Raw genomic sequence first — 25346 nt, forward strand, 5'->3', positions numbered from 1 at the left:
ATCTTTATGAATCGTGTTTGACCTTAAATTGGATGCGTGTGCCAGGCAATTTAGAATTAGCATAGAGAAACACCCCAGTAAACCCATTTAAGGGCAGCAGACTTACAAACCACAAACCCACAAACCACTGACATTTGACAGGCAACATTATAATAAAAAATAATGGGAATGCCTACTAATAAGAAATAAAAAAAATCTTCTGCAGAGATAGAAACTTTACTAAATAAAGAAGAAAGAAGGGTCTCTTCAGCATATGTCATCCATTTTCTCCCAAATTATCATTTTCATCCACTGCTCCCCTGTCCTCCGTAGTCTTAGTGACACTGACTATGTTTACATGCACCTAATATTCCGTGTTTTGCCCTTATTCTGAAAAAGACGATATTCCGACTAAGCTGTTTACATGGCTAATGAAAGTGAATAATCCACTGATATTCCTGTTTACATGCAGCCGTGCAAAAAAGGATTTTCCCAGCGGTGGCGGATTTATTGGACCGTGCGAACAGAGCGTCCCTCTTTCATTCCTTCAACCAGCTTCTTCAAAAGGTCGCCGTAGCGATGTGTGCGCATAATCCAAAAGTCTGTTATCCAAGTCTTTGATTGTGTTTAAAAGTAGCTGAGTTTCTCCTTCTTATCGGGTCTGCAGCCCTGCAAACTGTTGGCTGGTTGGTTTGTGTACAGTAGCCAAAGCAACGCACAGAGCGGACCATAAGCCTGCGGTAAAACTCCAATTAAGACGCATATTGTGAATGAGCTGTATACATGTCCAAAGAATGCCTCTAAAACCTGAATAATACCGGAATATCAATATGTCTTAATCAGAAAAATGCTATATTCGGAAAAAGGCCTTTTATATCAAATTTGGAATATTGTCATATTTGGAATAATAAACATACTCATTGATGAACTGACAAGGGGATAAAGAAAGTGGACTAGTATCTGTGGAGAACGGCTGACGAGGGAATGTGCTCCATACCAGCGCAAAGTCACAGTTTCTGGGTTACTGGACTACCAAATGCAGAGGCCCTGATGGAGCTCCACGGCCTGCAGCTAGCCGCGATCTTTACCCATAGGATTGAATGGACACTAGCAGCTAACAAAACCCCTCATATTCACAAAAATGCATTAAATTGAAATCGGACACAAGCATTAGCTTTGTAAGACCTTAGGGTAGCTGTTATATAAGTGGCGTGACGAAATTCAAACTGTAAATATACTATAGTTATGCCGGCAGTCGGACAGCTCCCCAGAGCCCCGAGCCCCAGTTGTCCAGTAACCCAGAAACGGTGACTTTCTCCTCGGTATGGATCGCAGCAGGGCTGCCGCTGTCTCATCAGACTGTGTGGATCTCCTAAAGTCCGACACGTTTTACCAAATTTGCAGTTAGCCATCAATTTTCCTAAAACAGCCAATATTTGAGCTTTATATAGTTGATTTCTTGCATAAAAAAGTCTCAGAAGTTAATTTAGTAACGAAACATTGCAGTGTCTGAAATATGAGACCTGCTGTCTCGTCTCCAATGTATGTGTATGTCAACCGATCAGCGCGCAGCTCATCTAAATATTCATGAGCATACCATATTTGGAAGAAAAGCTCTCATTCCAAATAGGGCCAAAACACAGGGATGCATAAAGGCCCATGTAGGGATACCCAACCCTACAGCGCTGTAGATTGGTCTGGCAATGCGAGACTAGTAACAAAATAACCCTGAGAGGACTCCACCATTCATATTGTAAATGGACTGCATTTATATAGTGCTTTTCTAGTCTTAGCGACTACTCAAAAGCGCTACACAGCAGCCCAGGGACCATTCACACACTGGTGGAACAGCCATTGGGAGCAATTTGGGGTTCAGTATCATCAACTTCGACATGTAGAATGCAGATCGATCTATCAACCTTCCGATTGGTAGATGACCCCTATACCCCATGAGCCACAGCTGCCCACAGTGTGTTTACTGGCATCATATTTTAACATGGTTACACTGTGGCCTGTTTGTGACATGCTGTGGACAGTTTTGGTAAGTTTGCTGGTGAGATTGTTGCTTTGCCTTTTGACTGCAGGGCATTCAGTGTTAACATCCTTCATGTTACATGTTGATGGATAAGTGAGGCTACAGTATGCATACTAGTATGATGTCTGAGCAAGCAATCCAAGGTAACTGGATTTGTATTTAACCATGCAAGCATTTAAATCCAACTGGGAAATGGGATTTTTGTGTATTTGCAGCTGGAGGAGACATTTGATGTTTGTTCTTTGTTTCACACAGCATTGGTAGTAATTTATCCTTTTCTGCTTGCACAATATAGGCTGAGGCTTTTAGTGTTGCCATGGTTTGTTTATGCTCATGGCACTTAATCCTTAATCAGCTTGTGAATGAGTCAAATATTTGCCTGTGTCCAGTGCCATGTCTATGTCTTTGCAGCAGCTGACCTCAATTTTAGTGAAAATCTCAGAAGATCAATGCACACAAGCAGCATCATAATCACCATAACAACAATCACCTCTAACAGTCCTTTATTTATAGAGAAAAAGTACCATTCACATCAACATGTCTTTTATATGTCAGAAGTAGGGTTGGGTACCAAAACCTGGTGCCAATATGGCACCCTATTGTTCCTATTAAAAACGGTTAAAATGCCTAAAGCTAGTCTGGTCTAAAGTGTGGCTGTATTTCACAGGAAAGAATTCTAACACCGATACATGCAACAGTCTTCAACGGCTCTTGTCAAGACACCATGGTCACTGCCAGAGTCAACAGACAGGACTTGATGTTGCATTCAGGCGCACCTCGTAAACTCATGGTGCTTTCAGGTGCACCTCGAGAAACTGAAGCTGCTGTTTTTGCCATCTAGTGGTTCTTGTTTTTGTCGTTTAACAGCACTTGACTGGCAAAATGTGTTAATGTTATAACATTTCACAAGTTCATATTTGCAACCAGTTATAGGTGATATCTTAATTTTAGACTTTTAACTTTGATATTTAAGACTTTTTGTGTATGGTGACTGCTCTTTGGAGGATTATGTGTGAATGTTGCTGCTGCCTTGTATTACAGCAGAGGCTTGGACAAACTCAGAAAAGATGTTGAATCTAATTTTATTGGTACATTTGATAGGTAGAGTCATGTTATTTTCCTTTATTTTATTTTTTTTTTACAAAGTTGTGCTGATACAGACACCAGCTTAAAAAGGGACTGTTCAGCCAGCTAGCGATTCATGACGTGCTTTGATCTTCTTTTCAACTTCATTTGTTCACTCCATACTTCTTTCCATACTACATGCTTCTTCATACTATCTCTGAACTGCAGTTTATTTATTGACTGCAGCAATGTTAAAACCGTACGCTCCCATGGAATGCCAATCCCAATGCAGCTTCACACTGTTGGATTTTCAGAGGTTTCTGTCTGAACAAACACGACTCTTCAAAGTATTTTGATCTCACACAGCTTACACCCCTCTAAAGACATTTCTGCAACATTCAGAAACACACACACACACACACACACACACACACACTTCAGAGGCTGTCTTTGATGCTTTTTGCCTCGTTTTCACTTTCTGTCATCTTCATCACTATTATAATCACATTTTTCCTCTGCAGTTTCCCCCATTGAGAGAAAACAAAAACACTGTAACCCTTCAACCAGGCTTTACCAGAGATCATAACATCACACAATAGGAGGTGTGTGTGTGTGTGTGTGTGTGTGTGTGTGTGTGTGTGTGTGTGTGTGTGTGTGTGCGCGTGCGCGCGGGTTTCACTGACAATTAGGGCTTATTTTGGTGGAGCAAGCCGTGCAGGGCAGACAGCACAGCTTGTTAAAGCAGTCAAGCAGAACTCCCCTGGGCATCTTTGGTCCAACTTTAAAGAAATGAAGTTCTGGTAAATGAATACAAACCAGCAGTCAATCAATAGTTTACACTCGGTTCTGTGTGGGCTGACATTATTGGGCTGTCAGACATCGGACTTAACTGAATAAAGCTTTTCTGGCAGGAAATTTCAAATGTTTGAAAGGTATTACATGTGTCTGCGTGGATTTAAAAGTTCATTTAAGACTAATTCTGTGGCCTCTCCTAACTGTGATGTAATAGGCAAGACTCTGAGGTATATTTTGTATAGATTGTGGATTTCCTTGGATTGTGGTGGCACCTGGATTGTGGATACAGCTGCTGCCATAGTCCTGCTCAACATCCTGCACTGCTACTACTGCTATTAGTCAGAGTTTTAATATCTTTACAGTTACTATAATTTGTATTACATTATACCGTATAATTATCAGGAGTCATATCTCTCTCTCTCTCTCTCTCTCTCTCTCTCTCTCTCTCTCTCTCTCTCTCCCTCTCTCTCTCTCTCCTACCAGTCGAGGCAGATGGCCGCCCACCAAGTCAGCTTCTGTCTGTGGGTTTCTGCCTGTTAAAAGGAAGTTTGTCCTCCGCGCTGTTGCACCAAATGCCGGCTCTTATGGTATTTGTGGGGTCTGATCGAGACCTACTCTATCTGTGAGTGTTCTGAGATAACGGCTGTTGATTCAACACTATAAATAAAATTGTTTTGAAAACAAGTGGGAACTTCAGAGTAAAAAAGATTGGAGTTGGTCTCTGTATTTGCACTTTTAAAGGTTATGAATAAATATGTGTGCTCCAAGGCTTTTTACCTTCTGAAGTTTGTATTTATAGATTTTATAAGTTGAACAGAAAATGGGGGGCTTAATAGTGGCCCACACTTTATGCCCTGGGCTCAGCTAGCTGGTTAATCAGACCAGAGTCAATTGATGGCATGATAAAGGGAGTGTACATGTACATGAAGCTTTGTCATCCTTGAGGAACTCTGAGTAGAGCCACTGCTCCTTTGCGTCGAAAGGAGCCAGCTAGGGTGGTTCGGGTCAATAGTAAGGATGGCCCATGGGTGCCTCCCTACCGAGGTCTTCCAGGCACTTCCAGCTGGGAGAAGGCCTTTGGGAAGAACCAGGACTAGGTGGAGAGATTATATCTCCACCCTGGCCTGGGAACGCCTCGGGATCCCCCAGTCAGAGCTGGCTAAAGTGGCTTGAGAAAGGGACGTTTGAGGTCCCCTGCTGGAGCTGCTGCCCCCGCCACCCAACCCCGGATAAGCGGATAACGATGGATGGATGGACATGTAATACAGCAAACAGTTAATTTGGTGTTATGTTACTCTTTTAACATCCTGCACATGCAAATTAGGCTTGAATACCATGAGTATAGAATTCTCACCAAAACCTACTCCCTCTTCCCAGGAAGAAATACCACCAAGAAACTGGATTTGACACATGTGCGTGCTTCTGTTCATGCACTGAAGACACTTATATCAACTGAAACCAGGATACATTCTCCAAACCTTGTTAAAGCTAGTTAAATACTAAAGTTTGACTTTGTGACCCTGTTATTCCAATAATACAACTGGATCAACTGTTCAGCTACAGCCATTTCTTTAAAGCATGTTTCATGCTAAGGAACAGCTTACGGTTCAGCTGTGTGGATTTTATTTTTTTATATGTATAAATGCAGTGAAGTGCAAAATCTGTAAACATAACTACATACATGGAACAAACAATATGAATCCCTTTGTTATATGTGACATACTGAGGGAAGAAGCCTGTACACATCTTTGACGGACCACTATAGCTCATACCTGTCAAGTATCCTGTTTTGGCCGGAAAAGTCCCGTATTTTACCCTTCTTTCCCGCCGTCCTCCCGTATTAGTATTTTCCCGTAAATGTCCCGTATTTTAACCTGCGTTATTAAAAAATAATAATACCCCGGGCCCGAGCGGAGTAAAAAAAAGAAAAAAAAACATTCCCAATCTGAGCTTTGTCACTAGCCTCTAAAGTCTAAAGAATGCAAAGTCTGCAACAAATCTGTACAATAACTCACTAAAGAAAAGTTATGTGAAATTAAAAGAAAAACTGTAAAAGAAAAGCAATATGAAATGAAAAGAATGTGTGGAATGAAAATAAAATGTAAATGTAAAGACAAGCAATGTTATAAATTGTAAATGTTTTCAGCATTCTGTATCAAGTGGTGATTTTAGCTTTCTTGTACACCTGTCTTAAAATGTAAGGGATACTGGAGCTTGGTTGGGGTGGTGGGACTGCTCGAGGTGGGCACCGGAAAATTTCCCTTATTTTCAAATCCAAAACTTGACAGGTATGCTATAGCTGCAAAGATTAATTGATTAGTTTTCAACTTTTAAATTAATCGCCAAGTATTTTAATAATCGATTAGTCGATTTGAGTAAAAATTATTTGATTCCAGCTTGTTAAATGTGAATATGTTCTAGTTTCTTCTCTCCTCTGTGACAGTAAACTGAATATCTTTGAGTTGTGGACAAAACAAGACATTTGAGGACGTCATCTTGGGCGTTTGGGAAACACTGATCCACATTTTTCACCATTTTCTGACATTTTGTAGACCAAACAACTAATCGACTAACTGAGAAAATAATCAACAGATTAATCGACTATGAAAATAATCGTTAGTAGCAGCCCTACGAACCACTACTATCTCTAAGCCATCCGTAAACACACCACACGCAAACAGAGTAGGAAGAGGTCAAAGCCCAGGCTCATACAGCCCTGCCGATTGGTAGATTCCCCCTGATCACTGAGGAAAAGTAAACACCACTTTAGGGCCTGAAAGCGGCCAACATCAAAGCATTGATGTTTTACACAGAACATACACAAAATCTGGATTTTTCACTCAGAATGTTGTTCCTGCAGGCTCTCACACGTTGTTTACAGACAGATAACTGCTCCAATGTTAGTCTTTACTTAACAGTTGTTAATGAATTTACATGCAGTCCCAGCCCATTTCTCTCATCTTTCTTTTTGACTCTTTTCACTTCCAGAGCTCTTTATCTCTGAGATATCTAAACTCTCTTCCTGTCTATCAACCAGTTAGCCTTTTTAGAGGATCTACTGGCAGCTGCGGAGGTTTAATTAAGGCTTACATTAAATCAGCAGCACTTTAATCTCCTCTGGATTCTGGAGCTAGGGACTGGGAAGGCTGTCAGTGACGCTGGCAACATCCCATAATGCCTCCTTGTAGCAAATCCCAAAACAGCATTGCAGCATAAGACTGCATTACTAACCTCCCTTACACTGGCAAATTCAACTTTGCTCTCATTCTTAAACTCATTTACATTGTATTTGTTCTGGTAGAATGCAAAAACATGTTAGTCTGTCTTAAAGCAGGTTTTTGGAGCTGCAGGAAGAAGGGAAGACATTCACTCCTCCCCAAGGGCGTAACTTTGGGTTCAACATTGTAAAGAAAAAGTTGAGAACTCCAAAAAATTTATATTTATCTTCAGCCATTTGATAGTCATACTAGTATTTATCCATCCATCCATCCATCCATCCATCTTCGTCCGCTTATCCGGTGTCGGGTCGCGGGGGGAGCAGCTCCAGCAGGGGACCCCAAACTTCCCTTTCCCGAGCCACATTAACCAGCTCTGACTGGGGGATCCCAAGGCGTTCCCAGGCTAGGTTAGATATATAATCCCTCCACCTAGTCCTGGGTCTTCCCCGAGGCCTCCTCTCAGCTGGACGTGCCTGGAACACCTCCCTAGGGAGGCGCCCAGGGGGCATCCTTACCAGATGCCCGAACCACCTCAACTGGCTCCTTTCGACGCGAAGGAGCAGCGGCTCTACTCCGAGCTCCTCACGGATGACTGAGCTTCTCACCCTATCTCTAAGGGAGAAGCCAGCCACCCTCCTGAGGAAACCCATTTCGGCCGCTTGTACCCTGGATCTCGTTCTTTCGGTCATGACCCAGCCTTCATGACCATAGGTGAGGGTAGGAACGAAAACTGACCGGTAGATCGAGAGCTTTGCCTTCTGGCTCAGCTCTCTTTTCGTCACAACGGTGCGATAGATGGAATGTAATACCGCACCTGCTGCGCCGATTCTCCGACCAATCTTCCGCTCCATTGTCCCCTCACTCGCAAACAAGACCCCAAGGTATTTGAACTCGTTCACTTGGGGTAAGGACTCATTCCCTACCTGAAGTAGGCACTCCATCGGTTTCCTGCTGAGAACCATGGCCTCAGATTTAGAGGTGCTGATCCTCATCCCAACCGCTTCACACTCGGCTGCGAACCGATCCAGTGAGTGCTGAAGGTCACAGGCCGATGATGCCATCAGGACCACATGATCTGCAAAGAGCTGCGATGAGATCCCCAGCCCACCGAACTGCAACCCCTCCCCACCCCAACTACACCTTGATATCCTGTCCATAAATATTACAAACAGGATTGGTGACAAAGCGCAGCCCTGGGGGAGGCCAACCCTCACCTGAAACGAGTCCGACTTACTGCCGAGAACCCGGACACAGCTCTCACTTTGGTCGTACAGAGATTGGATGGCCCTGAGAAGAGACCCCCTCACCCCATACTCCCGCAGTACCTCCCACAGCATACGCCTTCTCCAAATCCACGAAACACACATAGACCGGATGAGCATACTCCCAGGCTCCCTCCAGGATCCTTGCGAGAGTAAAGAGCTGGTCCGTTGTTCCACGACCAGGACGGAATCCACATTGTTCCTCTTCAATCTGAGGTTCGACTATCGGCCGAACCCTCCTTTCCGGCACCTTGGAGTAGACTTTACCAGGGAGGCTGAGAAGTGTGATACCCCTGTAATTGGCATACACCCTCTGGTCCCCCTTTTTGAAAAAAGGGAACCACCACCCCGGTCTGCCACTCCTTTGGCACTGTCCCAGACTTCCACGCAATGTTGAAGAGGCGTGTCAACCAGTAATTTGGTCAAATACTGTACTGGTAGGTGTGTGTATTTTTCCGACTTTATTTCACGGGTCCTGAAAGCAACTCATCTGATAGGTTAAAAGCATCATGGGAAAGCAAAAACTGCTTTAGCATCACAGCTAACTACAGTATTTTATATTCATCATTATGATAAGATTTCTTTAAATCTTCTTAAAATTACGCCTATGTTCCTTCCTTTTTTTCTGGTGCAAATGCCTTCATATCCAACAACAGCAACCACAAGCATTCACACAATGTCATACCATATCATCCTGGGCCTCATAGTGAATAATGCACTCTCAAAGGAATACTGGAACTTGCAATGTTTCTGAGGGAAAGAGGAAATAGGATCCATAGTATGTCCTTTGAACAACTAGGTTCAGGTCATACTTTGATAAAAGATTGACTTGCTTCCCACTAATCCCATGTGGTAGTATTCTCACTGTCAATAATTCTCATTCATACATATAGAGCTGAAATGATTAATCCATTACTTGATAGGGCTGGGTACCGAACGTCGATACTTTTATGGTATCGAAAAATACCATAAATCCTATGAGTATCGAAAAATTCTTAATCTTTCGGTGCCAAATTTCCAAAAGCGTCTGAGCGCGTAAGTGCAAGCTTATCTGTCCTCTCTGCATATTGACACAGAGCGGAGCTCCGACCGACACACACACGCACACGGAGAGGTGTGGACAGAGTAAACTGTCTGCAGTTTTGTTGAAGTCACAGAGAGTCACGGTTGGTTTCAAGTGTGGTTACAGTTTTTTAAAACTTCACGCAGACAGCGTTTGCTTCGTTATATTAATGGCGAGCCGAAAGCGGTCGCGGTGCTGTTGACGTTACACTTCCTCTTACAAGCAGCCACAACGGTGGTTTCTCTGCCCTGATGACTGACTGACAGGCTGAGCTTGCAAGGCAAGGCACTTTTATTAATGTTACTCTGAGTGAGCAGTTTTACCAGAATTTTTTAATTTTGACAACTGTTTTGATTCACAATTAAGATGGAAAATAAAAGCTTTGTGTTTAATGTCTTTTTGTTGATGTCGAAATGGATTTTAAAACATATGGTATCGAAAAAAGTATCTGTCTTGATGACTGACCATTCGTTTCAGTCAGTTTTTCAAACAAAACAGCCTAACATGCTCTAGTTCCAGCTTCTCAAATGTGAGGATTTGCTGCTTTTTGTTGACATATATCACTGTCAACTGAATATCGTTTTGGACTTTTGGTCGGACAAAACAAGTGATTATTGGACGTCACCTTGGGAGTTTGGCTGCATTACAAGAGTCTGTAATTAGAAACCTGCCAAAGAGTTAGTGTGTGGGGTCATGGGTTAATCTGGCTGTAATCAAAGTATTGGCTTGCATGTAAACAGATATAAAGACACAGAGAGAATAGCCTCTGGCAGGATTACCCAGAATCCACTGTGGTGCAGAAAGAAAGACAACAGGTTCATCAGAGACCAAAACCAACCCAGCCACAAACCGGTCAGATGTATAGAGGGAGTCGCCTCTTGGCTGCCTCCTGGGCTTCATCTGTTTAAATGACAGGGTTACCCAGCATTCACTTTACTATACTGTACACACACTCACCTTGGGCCCTGAGAAATAAGCATTTTCTTCACTCTTTTTTGACATTTCAAAAATCTTTCCAGTTATAGCTGTGATTCCTTTTGATGTCCAATAAAGTAAAATTTTAATAAATCCATTAATTCCTTCCATTAACCGTTAGCTCTTGCCTCATAATCAGCAAATTTAGCCTTTTCTTCACTATGAAAAGTAATCCATGATTATTGTGTGCCCAGCGCAAACAGGAAGTGCTAGAAGCTAATTAAGCAAATTGCAGATTTGCCAAAATGTACACAAATATAGGGACTATGCATTTGACGCCAGTATAATAATTTATTGGTCTTCCTCCAACAAAGGAGTGAAAGCCGCTAACAAACAGCTGCTCCACAGGCAGCCGGCACAGCAGAGAGAGACAGCGGGGGGGCGAGTGGGGGGGACAGCGTGTAGAGCCGGCATATTTTCACATCTTACTCTGTAAATTAAGGATTTATTTCGACCAAACCAAGAGTTGGTGGTTGGAACAGTAGAAAGACAGATTTAGACTGACTTGAATTCAGAACGGTTGTATTTTGCTGTTTAGGTGTAAGAATACTTCCTTTCTTGATATATTGTTAGTTTATTTTGTTTGTTTATTAGATTAAAAATGCTAAGGGAGCTTGTGTAACGTAGCCCACTCGCACACAATGCATGTATGTACAGTTGGAAAAGGGCTCTGCAAGCAGGAGAAATCAGCTTTCGCGGTCAATATAGCACAAGCTAGGGAATTTATTTCCTTTAATTGACCACATTTACCATCAACACTGATTGGAAATCCACAGTTAAAGGAGAACTACGGGCAATTTTTACGTTAATCTTGATCGCTATATGTGTAGGAGTACTGTCGATAGCAAAAAAAACGAGCCGAATCGGTGCTAGCAACACGGAGCTGCTGCAGCTAATGCCGAGAGCTCCCACTCAGCTAAAACGGCAGTTATGGGGGCATAAGATAAAGAGTGTCTTTGTGCCTCTTAACAGACACAAAATGCAATTAAAATGTCTGTGCAACATGAACAGGGCCCTTACATGACAACAAGATGCGTTTAGCAACTTAGCCATTGTTTAAATTCACCTACCCTCTTAGCTGCTAGCTGCCGTCTGGCATAAATTACCTATTTATGAGGGGGGAATAAACTTCAAAATTTCGCCGTGAAAGCATGAACTGTCCTCTGGAGGACATCCACCAGACCAGTGTGGATTGTTGTCGGCAGCGGCAGGCAAGGGAGGCGGGGAGGAAGTAGAAGGATGCCCGGTAGGGGCTGCTAGCCTGGCTAAGGAAACTACCACGCAATTCGCCACTGCAGAGACTCATATTCACCAACAACAGCACACAAAATGGATATATATGCTACAAATACACATGGAACTGCTGCGTGATGATTATTACCGGAGCCTGGCTGAACACACTCACTCATCCCAGACGGCAGCTAGCAGCTAAGAGGTATAGGTGAATTTAAACAATGGCTAAGTTGCTAAACGCATCTTGTTGTCATGTAAGGGCCCTGTTCATGTTGCACAGACATTTTAATTGCATTTTATGTCTGTTAAGAGGCACAAAGACACTCTTTATCTTATGCCCCCATAACTGCCGTTTTAGCTGAGTGGGAGCTCTCGGCATTAGCTGCAGCAGCTCCGTGTTGCTAGCACCGATTTGGCTCGTTTTTTTTTGCTATCGACAGTACTCATATACATATAGCGATCAAGATTAACGTAAAAATTGCCCGGAGTTCTCCTTTAAGGTGGCAAATTCCTCCTTTAAACTTCTGAGTGTCTGTATTTTGGCTACACAATTTATTTCAAGACTTACTTAGCTGAGGTTAAACTTCCAAAATTTAAAAAGGAAAATGCCATATGCAGGTTTTATAGCACTTACTAGACTATAATGTTAGTTGTCACTTCGCCACGGTCCTGTTCGCTGACTACGGTCTGTGTGTGTGGAGCGCAGACATCAACGTTCAGAATACAGTCCATCTTCGAAAATCCAAACCTTGTCTTTGAATGAATTGTGCTTGAACCTGCATTGCATTTTCTCTGGTTTTCCATGGGCGTATTCTAGGGTGACTTAGATCCTCCCACAATACTGAAAGTAATCAGCACGTGAATGGAGATGCAAATATGAGTTTGCGCTGTTCCTGTGGAATGTACCCTGCTATGAAATGTGTAAAGTTTTATGTTTGATCTAATCTAATATCTAATATCTTAACAATCACATATTATTTGGCAGTGGACACATTGGAAAGTGTAAATTGTAAGGTTTCTGTCAATATTTTGCCATGCCAACTCGTGAAGCTATTAATCTAAATACATGACATATTTATTTTAATCCCATAGGGTTAACACAGCCAAAACGATCGAAAAATGAAAAAGCCAAGGGTTGAATAGAACATTTGAGCTGTCAGTTTTAAACACATTTCTCTGTAATCCATCCTGACATATTAGGCATAACTGCAATATTTTGGACCTTCGCTAAATGTTTAATTGTCTTCTTCTGCAGCTCTGAGCAGAGGTTGGCTGCATTACAAAAGTCTGTAATTAGGAAACTGCCAACAAGTGAGTGTGTGGGGTTAAAGAGGTTAATCTGGCTGTAATCAAATTATTATGTTGTATGTAAACAGATATAAAGACAGAGAGAATAGCCTCTGGCAGGGTTACCCAGAATCCACTGTGGTGCAGTGGTGCAGAAAGAAAGACAACAGGTTCATCAGAGAGCCAAACCACACCAGCCACAAACTGGCCCACAAACCACAAACCCCCAGGCTCATTACTGTGTCTCTTTCTTCACACCACACTGGTACACTTTACCTTTTTTTAACCTTTATATATCCAGATAAGTCGATTGAGAACAATTTTTCATTTGCAACAACGCCCTGATCACATTCATACCTGGAAGCTGCCCGGTACAACCACAGTCTGATCTGCTGGCCACTGAGCAGCTCCCCTGGAGCCGTTGGGGTTAAGAGCCTTGCTTCAGGGCACCCCAGTGGTGGTAATGAGGAAGGGAATACTGCCCTTTCACTTTCCCCACCCAGATTTCTTTTTTCTGTCGGTCTAGGGATTGAACCGACGACCTTTAATTAAATCCCCTTTCATTACCATGGATATAGAGCCATTCGGCCAGCCATACCAAAAAACTTATGCACTTCAACATTTAATGGAAAATAATCTCAAAATGAGACAGCACCACGTGTTGTCAACATAAAACACAGTGCTTTCAAGCACAGTTTATTAAATAGATAGATAATAAAGACAGTAGCGTTCATGTTTACATACGGCCGCCATCTGGGGCGACCTCTAGCTCACCCAGTAAGAGCGTTCGCCCCATGTTGGCTGAGTCATGTAGCGGTGTGGGTTTGAATCCGACCTGCTGCCCTTTGCTGCGTGTCATCCCCCATCTCTCTCCCCCTTTCATGTCTATCCACTGTTTCTACTACTAATAAAGGAAAAAGCCCCCCCCACCAAAAAGTCAAGTCATGAGCAGTTGAACGACGAACGCTATGCAAACAGTAACCAGTAACATAGCTCAAACACAGCGTTCGTGATTCGACTGCTCATGACTATTTTCAAAGATGGCGACTGCATGTAAACATGAACGGTACTGTCTTTCTATTCTATCTTTTTAATAAACTGTCTGCACACTTACAAAGTTCTCAATGCTTCAGTTTACATGTAGGGACCCTCATTATGCTACCGTGGAAGTGTGGTGCTATTTTGAGCCTTGCTTAAATCTATTAAACCTAAGGCAGACCCTTGGCTAAATGACACTACAAGGGCCCTTAGGCAACACTGCAGACAAGCTGAACGAAGATGGAAGAAGGACAATTTACATGTATCACTGGGTTTATTAAGGGACAGTCTAGCCACATACCAGAAGGCTGTGAAGGTGGCAAAGATGCAGCATCTCTCCTCTGTCATAGCCGGTAGTTGCCATGAACCCAGAGTGTTATTTAATGTAATAAACTCTGTTGTGAATCCACGCACCTCTGCTCTGACAGATATTTCAATCATGACATGTGAGAAATTTCTTTGTTATTTTATTGACAAAATAGCATCTGTCAGAAAAAACGCCAGTGCTAATTTTAAATTGTTTTTATCTCCTTCTCCTGCACACTCAGCTATGTTCGAGGAATTTAAGACAGTTTCTCTGACGTTACTTAGTGAGGTGGTACAACACATGAAACCTACCAACTGTCCCTTAGACATTGTTCCCGCCAGAATTGTGGAGGTTTTTAATAGCACCATTGGGTCGAGTCTTCTTACTTTTTTAATTCTTGCCTTAGTTTAGGCTCTGTCCCAGCTGCCTTTAAACATGCTGTGGTCAGGCCCCTACTTAATAAGCCTAATCTTGACCCCACAGTGTTGTCCAATTTTAGACCAGTCTCTCATCTGCCTTTTCTGTCAAAGGTTTTGGAAAAAGTTGTTTTTATACAGTTACAAGCCTTTTTACAGCAGAACTCTGTGTTTGAAAAATTTCAATCTGGTTTTAGATCATGTCACAGTACTGAGTCTGCACTGTTGAGAGTACATAATGATATTGCCTTGTCAGTAGATGCCGGGAATCCTACTGTTTTAGTGCTTTTAGACCTCACAGAAGCTTTTGACACAGTGGACCATGCAGTCCTCCTCTCTCGCTTTGAACATTGTGTAGGCATCAGGGGCTCGGCACTTAAATGGTTTAGCTCCTATTTGGCAAATAGGAGCTTTTCTGTCATGATTGGTGACCTCTCCTCGTCAGCTGCTCCTCTTTCTTGTGGGGTACCCCAGGGCTCAATTCTTGGCCCCATTCTGTTTTCTTTATACATGTTGCCTTTAGGGGCTATTATAGGAAAGCATAACCTGTCATTTCATTGTTACGCAGATGATTTGCAAATCTATTTGCCTATGAAAGCTAATGACAGTGTTGCACTAAATTCCCTGCTTAGTTGTATCGCTGATATTAAGTTGTGGCTTTCAGAAAACTTTCTTAAATTGAATGAAGATAAAACGTAGTGTATTATTTTCAGTGCTTCAGGCACGCAAGATGGTCCAGCTTTGAATCTGGGAGCTCTGTCATCCTACACTAGGTCATCTGTCAAAAACTTGGGTGTTACTTTTGATTGCAGCATGAAATTTGACAAGCAGATCAGCACAGATGGGAAGTAACGAAGTACAAATACTTCGTTACTGTACTTAAGTAGATTTTTTGGATATTTCTACTTTACTTTACTATTTATTTTTGTGGCGACTTTTTACTTTTACTCCTTACATTTTAACACAAATATCGGTACTTTCTACTCCTTACATTTAAAAAATTGGCTCGTTACTTTAGTTTTGTACAAGAGGTCGTAATGTCGGAGAATAGAAAGAGAGACTGCTGTCCGGAGGATAATCAGTTGAGATTGTGTGTGTGCGTCCTTGAGAACTGTAAGTCGTATAACTTATGTTGTCAGTTCATTAAAGCCTGTTGTTGTATTGGTCTATAGTTCCTGCACAGCTAAAGTAGGTTAGCTAGTGATTTAGTTGTTTGTGTTCTTCACCTGTTAGCTAGGTTTCACGTTGCTTGTAAAGCATCAAAAGAGAGAAGTTGTCTCTGTCCGTGTTTTACAGACACACCCACGCGGAGGTTTGAAACCAGCATCAGCTTTAAATACAGTCCTAATCTAGTCCTCACTAGCAAGTTTCAAATAATTTCACTGGAGTTACCATTATTATTTTTCACGTGATCAATACCGAATTCAATCTAATTGGATGGGAATATACTGTAGGCTACGTTGCATGTAACGCACCACTACAAGACAACTCGACAGATTCGGCCTTATTCTGCATTCATTTGCAGCAAATAATTGCAGCTTGATGGTGGTAACGTTAGCACTAGTAGTATGGACGGCGACATGATTGAAAATGAAGAAAACAGAGATCCCAGAGATTAGGCAGACAAGCAGCAAGACATTCCCAATCATCCCTGGTCTTATCTGAGAGAGATGTTTGAGATAGGCTAGAGGCATCAAGTATGACTCCTGGCCAGTGCTGTGTAACTCTTAAAGTATGGGGAACTTCTTAATTAATCTATGTTTAGTAATTCATATTGTATCCTTTATTTTCTTTCTATATTTGAGCACACACACATACATGTAGATTCCTTTAAATTTTAAGGGGAAGATTAAAAAAAGAGAAACTGGATCTGTGAATTCTCACAGAATCACAATTGAATTCATATCTTGCTACTCAGTCAGAATCTTATTAAGCTGGAGTCCCAGTCTCTGTCACAATAATCATATATGTGATGTTTGGCAGACATCCATTTAAAATGTAGACAATGGCATATAAAGAGCCTGGTTTTTATGTCCACTGAAGTTTCTCAGCTTGCACTCTAGTAACATTTGTGTGGTCCAGGTAGCTTTGCATAAAAAGTGGTTGTCATTCGCAAGGCTACTTTTACTTTTATACTTTAAGTACATTTCAAAGCCTGTACTTTGTTACTTTTACTTAAGTAAAGAAGTTAAATCAGTACTTCTACTTTTACCAGAGTATTTTTTAACACAAGTATCTGTACTTCTACTTAAGTACGGGAAGTGAGTACTTTTGCCATCTCTGCAGATCAGTAATGTTGTTAGAATGAGCTTTTTCCAGCTTCGTCTCCTGGCTAAAGTTAAGCCTTTCCTGAACAGGCATGATCTAGAAAAGGTGATCCATGCTCTTATCAGTTCAAGATTGGATTACTGTAATGCTCTTTATATTGGTCTGAATCAGACCTCCATCTCACGTCTTCAACTTGTACAAAATGCTGCTGCTCGCTTTTTAACAAATACATCTAGACGTGCACATATTACTCCCGTTCTCTACACTCTACATTGGCTCCCTGTGCGTTTTAGAATAGATTTTAAGATTTTGTTGTTGCTTTTAAGGCCTTAAATGGTCTGGCCCCGGAGTATTTGTCTGAAATTTTAACTTTGCGGGAGCACAACCGGTCATTGCGTTCTTCAAATCAGCGAGTTTTAGAAGTGCCTAGGTCAAGGTATAAACGTTGGGGTGATCAGGCTTTTGCAGTTGCTGCCCCGAGACTCTGGAACAAGTTACCCCCTGATATTCGCACTATCACAGATGTAGCTCTTTTTAGGTCCAAACTCAAAACATATCTGTTCCGTCTGGCCTTTAATACGTAGCAGTGGTGTGACAATTTCATTCTTTTGTTTCTGTGTAACCTTTTCTGATTTTACTGTTTTCTATGTTCATTCTTTCTATTGTATGACATGTGTTTCTGATGTTAAGCACTTTGGATACCTGCTGGTTTTTGTAAAGTGCTATATAAATAAATTTTGATTGATTGATTGATTGTTAGTGGTATGAAATAGCGATTTACCCTCTGCCCCGAAAGCTAGCGTTAACAGCTAACCACCGGTTTGCGGTAGCTTGTTTAAAGCTAGAGACACATTCAATTAGCATGAAAACAGATCGCAGAGAACTTTTCGACTCGGTACACGTTATTAACCCCTAGGTTCATTTTGCACTGAAATTGTCCTTTAAGACCTGTTTTAAATTATTTAAGACCTAGAACACAATACTTAAGTGAATTTAAGACTTTTTAAGGCCTAAAATATTTTATTTAAAATTTTTATGATCTTGCTGAAACCCTAATATATACAGTATAATGTTCAAAAGTTTGCAATATCCTGCCACAAAGCATGATGGTCACCAAAAAACCAACACCCTGTGGAAATTATTATTTATTCTTATTTATCTATCAGAAATTTGTCATAAGTCCGGAAAGAACCGTCACTTGGTCTAGTTCAGGAATGCCGTTTGGTGATGCTCGTTCTATGGCTTATGAGAAATGTTGTTTGTTAAAGGCCACTTAAAACAGAAATAATGAATAATCAACTATACTAGATTTTTTTATCACATCCCTCTCTAGACAACATACTGTTGAGTGTGTGTGTGTGTGTGTGTGTGTGTGTGTGTGTGTGTGTGTGTGTGTGTGTGTGTGTGTGTGTGCACGTTAATGCGTTAAGTGCTTCAACCTTTTTCAACTCATAAAAGTGCTTTGTAGCATTTAAAGGATGAAAATGTTTTATGTGCCGTCTCAAATGTCTGTCCTGTCTCTAAAAAGATGCTGATGCTTTGAACGTGTGTGTGTGCGTGTGTGTGTGTGAGTGTGTGTGTGTGTGTGTGTGTGTTTGTGTTGTCTCTCCAGAAGCAGACCACCTTGGCGCTGAGTGAAACCAGGGTCCAAAGACAATCTGAACGCTACAGTAAAGCCGCTCCCCAGCTGGCTGCGCTTGTAATTTGGGCTGAGGCAGGAACAAAGTCAACACCGTGTGTTTACCAGGACTTCAGATCTGAGTCGGAGAGAGAAAAAGAGACACCAAAAGATGTGAATCCTGGAGAGAGACATCTGTATCCCTCCACCCTCATGTCGGCTGCCAGCATTATCGCAGAGCAGCAGCCTTCTGCGAGTTTTACACCACTACTTTTGCTATTACACAGGCTTATGCTGGCTCACACACACACACAAACACACACACACACACACACAGATCACTGGTCATTACATTATTCAATCAATATTGAGATCAGGATTATTTATTTATTTTAGGGACATCATATTTTTATTACACTTTATCACATTTAAATAAACAGATATCTTCTTTCGCTTCCATGTTGTGCTACATTCCTGCTAATGTTCAAATCTTTGCATCAATATAAGACTGGTCCTTATTCACAGTGTATCTCTTCGAAGCAAAATATAAATATTGCACCAAAACCTTTTACCCAGAATTCAATCAACAGAGCACTGTCACTCACTGCTTGTTTGCGTGTGCTTTACTAGAAGCACCATGATGTAGCAGGTTCAAGCAATGAAAAAAACGGTAAACCCTGCAAACTGTACCTCAGAAAAATACTGAAAATACTGAAAAATACTACTGCTGGAGCAGGGACTTTTCGGGGACCATGATGTATGGCACAGGAACTAAAAATGGAACGAATAATTAAATTCCTAAAAAGATTCCTGGGTTCCTAGAAAAAAACTATACGTCCTTAAATACCGCATAGTAACAAATGAGTGTGAGAATCCTTTACATTTTCCCTTTGTTTCAACATAATATTACCACAAATTAGTTATAGAAATTCAATCACATACATACATACTGTAAAATTATGTCACTCAAAAAAATTATCTAAAGTGTCAATCAATGAAACAAAAACGCATGCAAGGAGATGCCCACTCATACTCAAACACATACACACACACACACACACACACACACACACACACACACACACACACACACACACACACACACACACACAAATCCCCAAGCACGCAGTGTTTCAGTGTGTTATCAGCTCAACCAGCCCAGTGCAGCAGGCTAATTCCAGTACATTCCAGGCCAGTTTACACAGCAGGGAGGCTCCCAAAACATCTGGACCTGGTTTCGACATGGTCAGACTCACACATAAGGGCATGCACACAGACTTATGCAAACAGGGAGAAACACACAAATGCTTTTATACACACACACACACACACAGACCAGGACTCAACGCTAACTTTTTAAAGCAGTTTCCGGCTTGGCAACCACGCATCAGCTTTTGGTTGCCGAAATTGCTGCCTATATTTGGAGCAATTCATTTCTAAACTATACCACACATTTTAATAACAAAACAATGAAAAGAATGGCTTGCAATATAATTTCCCATCCCTCTCAAATAGGGGTGCAACGGATCACAAAACTCATCGATCGGATCCCTTTTTTGAGTCACGGATTGGATCCATTTTAGGATCAGCACAAAAAAGGGGTGAATTTAAATTCCCTCGCGCCTCTGCACATGTCGGGGTTACTGGCGGAAAAGGTTTTCGTCAAGACCAAATTTAAAGTCCATCAGATGAAATCTCTAGGAGGAGTTCGTTAAAGTATAGCACCTTGACTTTTAGGCCTACTTCCTGTTGCCACTAGGGGGCGCTATGACTTTAAGTAAATATCAGCCTGTAGAGGTCGTCAGGGTTGGACTGTTATGAATCCTGAAAAGTTTCGAGCCAACTGGACAATGTACACTCAAGTTACACCCACTTCCTGTTTCGATGGCAAAATGCACAAAATGGCCGCCCCGCCACGGCCACGCTAATACCTTTTCATCTTTAACGTCTTAAAATGGTACAGACCAAATCTGAAGTTGATCGGATGAAATCTCTAGGAGGAGTTCGTTACAAGTACGACATGTGGAAATGGCCAAAATCGCACTAATTTGGAACTTTCAATTCAAAATGGCGGACTTCCTGTTGGGTTTAGGGTATGGCTCTAATGAAGGTTTTTGTACAGCTTGACGTGTTACATATGTGTACCAAGTTTCGTGAGTCTACGTTAAACGCACTGCAGGGGCTCAATATTTTTAATTTTGTAGGGTGCGCTAGCGAGCCATTTTTGTGCGCCTATCCCCGAAATCCATAAAATACGAAAATTTTCACCAGACTTGATGCGACTGCCAATTTTGGTGAGTTTTTGAATATGTTAAGCCCCTCAAAAAGCCAATTCATTTGCCGGACGAAGGAAGAATAATAATTCCTTCAGTTCCAATAGGGCCTTCGCTGCTGTCGGCGCTCGGACCCTAATAATTACTTCTTTTACCAGTAAATTGCTGTTAAAAGACAAAAATAGATGAGAAAAGGGTACAACAGCAGTGACCATAGAGCTAGTTTGTGTCTTTTAGCTCATATCTTTAGCGGCAGACTGTTGGACATCCCGCTGTTGGAATCCTCTCCAGTGAAATACAGACACACTTTACACCGTTTAACTGTCAGCATTTAAACCGTGTTTAATTCAGTTACTACTGTAGCTAACGGAAGGCTAACGTTACCTGCTATGTAACGTGTTATTAGTGTTTACTAGCGTGACATGCAGCGATGCTTCTGTTGCCTCTAACATCTGTTTTTCAGAGCATCAGAGAGCAGCGCAGACATTTAAGTGGCACCGTAATGAGGCACCGAAACCGAGTTCAACTTGCGCCGTTAACGTGAACAGAAAATTGTGTTGCCTGTATCTTTTCACAGCAAATGCGCATGTGTGGAAAGCGGTCACACAACAGCTAATATGTTGTGTAGCACACAAACGTTGTGTTTAAACAGTACAGAGACAACTAGAGGTGTTGAAATTAATCAAATAAAAGATGCATTGCATCGCGGACATGGACGAATCAATCAGGAAATGAGCTACCTAGACCGCGCACCAGGCTACTGAACAAGACCGAATGTAACCGTGCAACCGGCCGGCCCGCTCGAGAATAATGTAATCAAGCGGTGTCTTGGTTCTCGGCAAGTTTGAGTTATTAACCAAGCCTTGTTTCTGGTGCATCTTAGAGGATTGTGTTCATGGCAATTCACACATTATCGATGGGGAAGTACAGTACATCACATACAAATACACATGTCATGTTATTTTGGTAGTCATGTTAAGTTAAATGTTAGAGAAGTGAATGTTGCTACGTGGTAGCTAGGCTAGGCTGTCACAAGGAGACCGCGCACCAGGCTACTGAACGAGACCGTAAGGACCGTAACCGAGGGTACTGCATGAGTCTATATTCAAGCGGGTGTCTAGGTTCTCGGAAAGCTTGAGTTATCAACCGATCCCAGAAGCCTTTATTTCTAGTGCATCTTAGATGATTGTGTACATACAAATTCATAGACTACATTATCGATGGATATAACATACAAATGCACGTCATGTTATCTTAGTAGTTATGTTAAGTTAAATTTTTGTTACGTGATTGGTAGGCTGTCACCAGGAGACCGTGCACCAGGCTACTGAACAAGACCGTAACCGTGCCTAATGCATGAGTCATGTAATCAAACGGGTGTCTAGGTTCTCGGCAAGTTTGAGTTATCAACCGATAGCAGAAGCTATGAAAATGTCTCGTGCATTTAGAATTGTGTTCATGGAAATTCATAGGCTACATTACCAAGGGGAAAGTATTAAATATCACATACAAATACACGTAATGTTATCTTGATAGTTATGTTAAGTTAAATGTTAGAAGTGAATGTTGCTACATGGTAGTTAGACTGTCATGAGGAGACCGCCCACCAGGCTACCGAATGTAACCGTGGCCAGTGCGTGAGTCTAGTGTCGGTCAGTATGAGTGTGTAAATAGTATGTCGAGCCCGAATGTAACCGCAACCGCTCGATTCTTCCGCGGTGTCTTGGTTCCTGGCAGGGGAACACGATCACCCCCCCCTCCGCCGAGGGCACGCAAACCGGTGACCGAATCTATTAACTCGGTAGGCCAACCAACGACCGTCCGGTTGAACCGACTCACGTAAAAGAGTCGGTTGTCCCATCACTAATCACAAATCCTCTTCAGAGAAGAGGAAAAGAAAACACTGAGAAACATGGAGAGACACTAGAATAGTTAGCTTGGAAATCTAAGTGGAATAATGAAGCTGAAGAGGTGTAGCTACACTACGGCACTTTTCCTGTCTAACAGCAGTGGTTTAGAACAAACGTGCTAGTGTGCCTGCTAAAGTTGGAGCTAACGGACTAGCGTGGTAACACAGTGGTTTAACAGGGTTTGAGTAAGTTTTACATTGAAACTGCTGTAAGAAGGAATCATTTTGTGTAGCTGGAGTGTTTTAAGTGGAAAATGATAGAGAAATGGGTAAAGGGGTAGCTAGTTGTGTGTAATATCATATTGCAGTTAGCATATTTGAAGGGTGTGATTTGTGTTATGTCTTTTTTTTGTTATTCAATCGAACGGCTAAATATTATTTTTTTATATTAAGTTATTGTTCAGTAAACAATACCTTTTTTGTTAAAGAGTTGTCTGGGGTCAGTTATTCCAATACAGCACACTAGATTTGCAGGTTAAAAGTAGGGTGGTATATGACGAAATAGGTAAACCTTCGTTGTAGCAACTTTAAGAAATTAATCCAAACACTTCATCATTCCAGTCTGAAGTTACATATTGCAGCTTGGGCATTGCACTTGACAGTGCAAGTTTGTCAAGTCAAATATCCTATATGGCTTTAATAGAAAAATTTATTTTGAAGCATCGTGATGCATCGAGATATCAAATCGATTCGCTGACCTGATAATCGTAATCGAATCGGGAGATCAGTGAAGATTCACACCTCTAGAGACAACCAAATAAAATATTGACTTCTTTAAACAAGATTTTCCAGTTTTGTAAGTTGTTGATTTGTTTTTATTAGTGCTGTCAAACGATTAAAATATTTAATCGCGATTAATCGCATTAATGTCATAGTTAATTAATCACACATTTTTATCTATTTTAAATGTCCCTTGATTTCTTATTGTCCCATTATTTTTTCTCATTTTAATGCTCTTATCAACATGATACGATACTTTTAAAACGGTGCCTGAACCGAAAGATATATATATTTAAAAAAGGAGCACCTTGTTCAATTGTATTTGTCTGTTCTGTATGTTCAAAGATATAAAACAATAAAAAGTTGATCTAAAAAAAAAAGGAGCACAAAACGGTGAAAACAACCACTGGATGGGAAAAGGGTATTTTACAATTACAGTGAATGCACCACGAGGTTGGCGAGGCGAGTAACATAACATCATGTTTTTCAGACAACGGCAGCTACAGTCCGGTGATGAAGTCCTTTCCAGTGAAATACAGACACACTTTACACTGTTTAGCTGTAAACATTTTAACCGTGTTTAATCCAGCTGCTAGCTAACGGTAGGCTAATGTTACCTGCTGCTAAGTGTAGTGTTGACTGGCCTCCTGTGCGGCGATGTTTCAGTTCCCTCTAACGTCCGTTTTCGGGGTATCAGAAAGAAGCGCAGGCATCTAAGTGGCACCTAAATAAGGCACCGAAATCCGCATTATTATTTGGTCCGGTAGATAACGGTCTCGGACCCCATTCAAAACGGCGATTTTCGTCGAAAAGCGACTAGTTTGCAGGTATGTACTACTCTTTGGCCGGCTCGCAAGCAAGTGCAAACAAGTGTGTGCAGCGTGCATGTTGTTTTGTTTCCGGTCTAGCTAGATCCGGTGTGGTGTTGTAGTTTTTCTAACGTTACTAGTTGTTGCAACAGCATGTGAAAAAACTACAAAGTTTGCTAGGCCAAAAAGAACATTAATCTCGCGATAAAAAATTGACGCCGTTAAAATGGGTTTGCGTTAACGCCGTTAATAACGCGTTTAAATGACAGCACTAGTTTTTATATATAAAAACAAAAACAAAGGTGGTTGCCAAAGGGGGCAACCAGAGGCCACGAAACGGTCACTCACTCACTCACTCACTCACTCACTCACTGAAGAACACAGCTTTTAGTTTTGGCTGTAAATTGTGAAATTGTTATACTGGCTTCAAGCCCAAGGATAGTGCCCCTTTCACCCGCTTTTCACACACACACACACACACACACACACACACACACACACACACACACACACACACACACAAACACACTGCCATTCCCACTCCTCAGTCCCCACTCCCCACTGCGACTCTGCAGACAGGGGGAAGCTATTTATCATCCTTAGAGCAACATGTGGACACAATGATATGGCTAACACTGAAACATTCCGGATGAATATGGAGAGTTCCATTTGTTTAGACTGTGAAGAGTGCAGCATTAAAGACCCATATTGATGTGTGTTTTTGCTTATTTACATAGATGTCTATACATCACCGCTGACCATTTTCCAAAGCCTACCTCTTTTTTGATTGATGAATGTAAGTTTCCTTCCTTGAAGGCAGCAATTGCTTTCCAAAATGTCAGGACTTAGTGAACATCATCTGACAGAGAACTGACATCACATTTACTTGCCTCTAGGTTTTATCAATTAATTTTTTGAACATGTTAAGATGGCGCAGATATGCAAAAGCAGAATGGGATAAAACAATTAAGCTACTCAAGCAATTGGCATTTACATTGACATATAATTGTAATACTCCTAATGCACACATTTTCTTTTTCAATTTCACAGCATACAAGATGCTTTTCAGTTTGATA

At 41.5% G+C, this 25346-nt stretch overlaps 1 protein-coding gene across 1 annotated transcript in view; it reads right to left on the reverse strand.

The window, feature by feature from the left end:
• Positions 1-25346, reverse strand: part of tmtc1 (transmembrane O-mannosyltransferase targeting cadherins 1) — a 188051-nt gene that overhangs the window by 99225 nt on the left and 63480 nt on the right. The window lies entirely within an intron of this gene.

This window comes from Perca fluviatilis, chromosome 23, assembly GCF_010015445.1.
Source record: "Perca fluviatilis chromosome 23, GENO_Pfluv_1.0, whole genome shotgun sequence".
Lineage (NCBI taxonomy): Eukaryota > Metazoa > Chordata > Actinopteri > Perciformes > Percidae > Perca > Perca fluviatilis.